Source organism: Heteronotia binoei, chromosome 3, assembly GCF_032191835.1.
Source record: "Heteronotia binoei isolate CCM8104 ecotype False Entrance Well chromosome 3, APGP_CSIRO_Hbin_v1, whole genome shotgun sequence".
NCBI classification, from domain to species: Eukaryota; Metazoa; Chordata; class Lepidosauria; order Squamata; family Gekkonidae; genus Heteronotia; species Heteronotia binoei.
In genome coordinates this window covers 75,397,358-75,404,291 of record NC_083225.1, presented here as the reverse complement: position 1 = coordinate 75,404,291, position 6,934 = coordinate 75,397,358, and positions in this window count along the sequence as shown.

The following is a 6,934-nucleotide window of genomic DNA, read 5'->3' as shown; positions in this document are numbered from 1 at the left end:
CTTTTGAAAGTAACAATGGCTGTGTTCATACACACTAAACACTTTGCAACTGGGTTTTTATTGTGTAAGAATCCACTTGCAGTCTTGTGAAAGCACCCAATGCCCAAGTGCAAAGGTTTGGGGCTAGTTCTTTGATTTGTTGATACTTGGGTACTTTCTCAGTGGCATTTCCCATAACTTGATTGGATGTTTTTTTCTACAAATATTCAAACTGCACTATTCTCCATCAAACCTCTTTCATTATTCCTATTTAAGTAGTCGTTTAGAGCCCTGCTGAGCCATTCTACATTTGCCAGTCCCTTTGCTAGTACTTCTACAATTCTTGTTCTCTTGTAGCCTTAACTATTGTGCAAATTGAATCTCTCTGGAGTTACTTAATAATCCACTAATAGCCAGATTTATCTGTGTTGTACATTTTTATACTGCCCTTCCTCCAAGGCAGGGGTGGGCAACCTTTTTTCTGCCAAGGGCCGTATGGATATTTATAACATCATTCGTGGGCCATACAAAATTATCAGTGCTCTGTCGAAGGAGAATGGTTCAGGCCAGCAAAATTAATGCAAATAATTGTTTTTCTATTTGAAGTCATGTGGGGAGAGCCTAATCTGGCATATACACACACACACCTGGCCTGCCTCCCTAGGCAAATGCATAGGTCCAGGGCTTTTTTGTAGAAAAAGCCCATCAGGAACTCAGTAGCATATCAGACCACATCTCCTAATATTAGCATATTAGGTCACACCATCTGGGATAATCATGTGCAAACTGAACTGTGACAGTAACTTTTCCAGGCCCTGCAGCAATTCTGGTGGGCCAGTCAGGCCCCAGGGAGGCTGCCGCACAGTACAGTGGAGAAGGCGGGATATAAATCGAATAAATAAATAAATCTGGGCCCTGTGATCCATGCCTAGTCCTGGAGAGGCTGCTGCACAGCGCGGCTGGGCCCCATGATCCTCGCTGGCCAGCCTGGCCCCAGGGAGGCTGCCACATGGCTTGGTTCGGCCCAGGAATCCCCGCGGGCCACACCAAGTGACCTCGAGGGGCGCATTTTGCCCTCGGGACAGAGGTTCCCCACCCATGCTCTAAGGAATTCAAGGCATGGGTGAGACCAAAGCATTTTTTCTGATCAAAATGCAAGTCCTTGAAATTGACCATGGTAGTTTGATCCTGAGAGCCTGCAGAGTATGTTCACCCCTGGGTTTTTTTGCCTTCTTTACCCAGAATCTTTACCCCCTATATGTACTAGCTTACTATATCATGCTATTTTGTTTGCAAGACTGAGCATTATACCTACAATGGTTTTGCAAGGGAGATTTTTGAATAGGCCCAATGCTGATAGAATCTGCCTTTGTGGCCTTAACAGGATTGATACATCCTTTCACACTCTGATGGAATGCAGATTTTTTTTTGAGATTGAGATTACTATATTAAATCTTTATTCAATCAGTCATCCTCCCATGCTCGAGAAACCCTGGCTCTTTTGCTTAGTGATAAGGATCCTAAGAACACTCAAGTAATTGCAAAATTTGTCTCAGTTCTTTTAGCTTTTGCATAAGAAAAAGAATGTGTATTCTGCTGTTTAAGATTAATAAGAACATAAGAGAAGCCATGTTGGATCAGGCCAATGGCCCATCCAATCCAACACTCTGTCACACAGTGGCCAAAAAAATTATACACACACACACACATATATACACACACTGTGGCTAATAGCCACTGATGGACCACTGCTCCATATTTTTATCTAACCCCCTCTTGAAGCTGGCTATACTTGTAGCCGCCACCACCTCCTGTGGCAGTGAATTCCACATGTTAATTACCCTTTGGGTGAAGAAGTACTTCCTTTTATCCGTTTTAATCCGACTGCTCAGCAATTTCATTGAATGCCCACGAGTTCTTGTATTGTGAGAAAGGTACTTCTTTCTCTACTTTCAATATCCCATGCATAATCTTGTAATACTCTATCATGTCACCCTGTAGTTGACGTTTCTCCAAGCTAAAGAGCCCCAAGCATTTTAACCTTTCTTCATAGGGAAAGTGTTCCAACGCTTTAATCATTTTAGTTGCCCTTTTCTGGACTTTTTCCAATGCTATAATATCCTTTTTGAGGTGCGGTGACCAGAATCAATGAATCGTGAATCAATGAGTTGCTAAAGGTACAAAAGGACAAAAAGGAAAATAATTCAAGGCAGCACATGTTTCTCCCTCATTTTAACTTCACAACAACCTAGTGACACAGGTAAGGCTGTGAGAGACTGGTACAAGGTCACCTGGTGAACTTGACATAGTGAGGATTTGAACATAGGTTTCTCAGAACCCAGATTCTGGTCTCTTACCCCCTGGATCTTACGTTTTGTGGAGCTGTTACCTAACTAGTTATATATAGCATTATTCCTCCCTCTGGGTTTCTTCAGAGCAGGGATATAAAACTTACACATTCTTTAGGCCTCCTCTCTTCTGACAAGCTGTGGCCTGGAAATGTATTGGAAACACTGCAAACTGCACCACATAAGCTGTAGGTGAATTATAAAATTGCTGCTACCTAATAAGGGCTTTTCAGATAGGGAATGTGTTTGAGAACAGGGTTACATAAACCATGTATTTTGAAACCAGAGCATTTCTCATTTCATTGAGCAGTTTCCCATAATTTTATTAAAATAAGATGTCAAGAGAATGATCACAGGGACTAGATTTATCCTATTGGCCATTCTTGGTTGAGAAATTACATTCTTGTAAAAGGAAAAACATGACTGTGTCTGTCTTGATTCTAAATTAGACAGGTTGAGTGTGGTAGGCTTGATTCTGATAAGAAAAGCCTGAGGAAGAATTTCAGGACAACCAGCAGCAAAGCAGCACTCAGTCTGTCAGTACAAGCTCCTAGGAGGCTGCTCCAGAGTTTTGTTGGTAGGAACAAGTTATAGGTTTAGATAGCTCAGCTTCAAGAATAAAGTAAGCAGCAGCTTTATCAGGTGTGTAAAGAGCAGGAACTAAGCCCGGGTTTGGGAGTCAGCAAAGTGAGCAGTAGTTTAGAATGCCATGTGTGTTAAATACATAACACCTACATACTGTTACCACCAAAGAACTATTACTGCTTTTGGAGAGGAAAAAAACCCATGGCATTGGCACCTGTCTTTATTCAGGCTTAATCCTGCATTAAAAGAAAATAAAAATGTGTCTTTTTTTCAAATCTTTAATCTCTGTAAGTAAAGAGCCATCAAGTCACAACTAACTTCGGCAACCCCATAGGATTATCAAGGCAAGTGTGGTTTGCCGTTGTCTTCCACAGCATAGTAACCATAAATTCCACAGTTGAAAGGGGCCTCCATGGTAGTCCAACTCCCTGCACAATGCAGGACATTCACAAATATTTTCTCCCCATACACCCAGTGACACCTGTTCCATGCCCAGAAGATGGCATAATAATAAAAATCCCTCCAGAATCCCTGGTAAAGCTGACCTAGAGAAAATTACTGCCTAATGCCAATGTGGCAAACAGCATTTCGCTGGGCATGTAAGAAAGGGCCACAAGAACTAAGCACTGATGCAGCCCTTCCTGCCCTCCTTTTCATGATCTGCCTAAGTTCACAGAACCAGCATTGCTGTCAGATGGCCTCTGCTTAAAAACCTCCAAAGGAGAGCCCACCACCTCCCAAAGAAGCCTGTTCTACTGAGAAACTGCTCTATCAGGAAGTTCTTCCTAATGTTTAGTCGGAAATTCTTAATTTCAACCTGTTGGTTCTGGTCTGACCTTCTGGGGTAACATAGAACTCCACACCATCCTCTATATGATAGCCCTTCAAGTACTTGAAGATGGTGATCATTTCAGCTCTCAGGTGTTTCCTCTCCAGGCTAAACATACCCAAGCAGACTTGTTGTAGGACTTGGTCTCCAGACCCCTCAACATCTTCCTTGCCCTCCTCTGGACATGTTCCAGCTTGCCTATATCCTTAAATTGTGATTCCCCTATTTTGTTTAACACTATTTTTTTTTTGATTCCCAAAACTGAACACAATACTCTGTGTGTGGTCTAACCAGAACAAAGCAATACCTTCAGTTAGCTTGATGTGGTCACTATACTTCTGTTGATACAGCCCAAAATCGCTTTGACTCTTTTAGCTACTGCATCACACTGCTGACTCATGTTCAGTTGTGGTCTACTAAAACCCCTGGTTCCTTTATGTGCATACTACTGCCGAGACTAGTCTCCCCCATCCTAACATGCATTTAATTTTTCCTACCCAAATGCAGAACTTTAACATGTATCCCTGTTGAAATTCATTTTGTTTTAGCCTAGTTTTCCAGGCTTTCCATGGAAGTCTCCCATCCAGATATTAACCAGGGCTGACTTTGTTTAGCTTCAGAGATTGGGCTAGCCTGCACTATTCCAGTCAGGGCAAAGATAATCTACTTGTGAAAACAACAGGTTTTTCTAGGATAGGAATCAGGCAAGAGGAAAAGCTTCCCCCCTCTTCCAATAAAAATGACTAACTCTGCAATAATGTAGATTGGAATAACCGCCCCCCCCCCTCAAAATATTCATTTGTTTACGTGGCTATACCGCAAATGCCTATCCTTGATTGCAAATTCTAGCTGGAAATGACAGCAAGTGAAAATACCCGACATCAGGTTACATATAAAAGAAACTAAGCTAAAAATGCTAATTGTCAGGGATTGCACAGTCAAAGGTATATATTAAAAATACTGTCCAGGCTGTATTTCAGCTTATTATTCTTAAGAGGATCACACTTAGAGTAATAGGATGGTAGAGAGAGCAAGGAACAAGAGGCTCCTATCAAGCCTGCAAGCAACTCACCATTATCTGCTTCCTTCTCTCTTGCTTCCTTCTGCATCACAGCTTGCTTTGCTCAATCACACAGGCGCTCTACAGAGCAAAGCCTCTATTTTCTCCATTGGCTGATTAGCACATGAAGCAACTTATGTACAAAAGCTCGCAGTGCCCAGCCATCTCATGTTTTCCCCTGGGTCTTAGGCTCAAAGCATTGCGATTTCTGTAATGAATGTCAAATCAAAAGTAGGCTTACAACTTACACACACACACACACACACATCTGAACAACACCTGAACAGCATACTCAAGATTGCTGCAGCACAAGCATTTCTCCAGATTTTGATGCAGTAATTCAGAGCAAGAGGTGTTAGTGATCAGAAACTGTTAAAACAAAATATTGCAAAAGTGCTACTCTTTTAAGCATATTTTAAGTTTTTTTAAAAAAATCTGTGTCCTTTATAGTTTCTCTCTCTGCTACCTGGCATTACATTTTATGATATACATGGCCTGCCCGACAAGGTCTCATTTATGTCAGATCCAGCCCTCATAACAAATGTGTTCAACACCCCTGTACTAGAGTGAAGGTGAGCTCATCTCTGACTATTTTTTTTTCTTCCATGACACTACATATGTAATGAAAACATACTTGGTTCCGATTATGTTAGTACCTAATCAAGGGAGAATGAACTCTGGGATGCTGTAAATGTTATATGGATACCCCTAATCAGTCCCTGCTTTTTAGCTTGCACTCAGCAATACTTTTCACTTGTAGCATTGCATGCTGCTAGGTTTAGGCATATAACCTCATCAAGAAGGATATGAGAACTTTTCTTGGTTCAGGCTCACTGTGTGGATCCTAAATTTTTGAGCTCCTGATTTATCACTGAACAGTTAATTATGCAGAGAAAGCCTACTAGGAACCATTGGAAAAGGTCGGATAAGGAAAAAAAAGTTAATGGAAATCAGTTTAAAACAGGCAATGACACTGTGTCAATAAGCCTGCTAAAGGACAGTTCTCTTTGTCAAACTTGCTCTTTTGAAAATCAGGTACTGAGGAAAAGATTGTTATAGTAATTTTTTAATTTTGTAAATGGGCTATTTATAGGGTCACTGAGCAATACATTTTGAAGTCAGTCCCTATTCAGAAGGTCATCAAGATTAAACTTTTGGCCTTAAGTCTTAAGTGTCCCATTTGCCACCTTGACTAGACTTCCTAGCCCTAACATAAATAATCATGCTATGGCTCTAACATCCAGTTACTAACCAGTGAATACCAGCTGATCTTGTAAGGATACTAATTCTTATCACAAATTTTAAGATCAATTAGTGGACGCTGAGTACAAGCCAGTCCATATCTAGAACTTTAGTACTGAAATGGATTACCAGGTTGGGTTTTTTTGTGGATGCCAAAGTACCTAAAATCTCTTAAGAGCACTCTGACACCCAAGTTTAACACATTAAAAGTATATCTCTTGCTAACTAAAAAAAAAGAGAAAATTCATGACAACTCTCAGCCATCACCCTTCTCTGAGCACAAAGCACACTAAAATTAAGATAATTTACCAGAATTACACTCTTGATTTTTTCCTAAAGATGGTCACTTTTCAGATTCTGGGGGGGAGTGGGGCAGAAGAAAGCAGAAGCTCCAGAAACTCTAGTGGCCATATCCATTTTGAATTATATGAAAAGTGTGTCAACAAATTTCCCTTTTCTGCTGCAGAGTTCATTTGTCTCATGATTCTTGTAGGGGGATCCTTCCTCCTGGCGTAGCATTTTAAGGTTCTGATGGAACTGCCTTCTGTTATTAGTGATTCACCTTATGATCAAAAAAATTGGGAACGCCTTGCTCTAAAATATATAGAACAGAAAAACAGCTGTTATTTTTGTAATTTAATTAATTCTCCTTTATCCTGTACCCTGCACACATTGGAGCCCTCTGCTAACAGGATGAAAATCAACATGACAAACCACAGCATTCTTACAGGCTCTACCTGCTTTATAATGTGAATCAGATTGCAAAGTTGAATGCTATAAAAAGTGGTAATGTATTTACATGGTACTCCCCTAAACACTGATTTTGATAGAATATGTCCTGAGCAACTAAACCAGCAGAATCAACAATTTATGATTGGACAACTTGTGCGT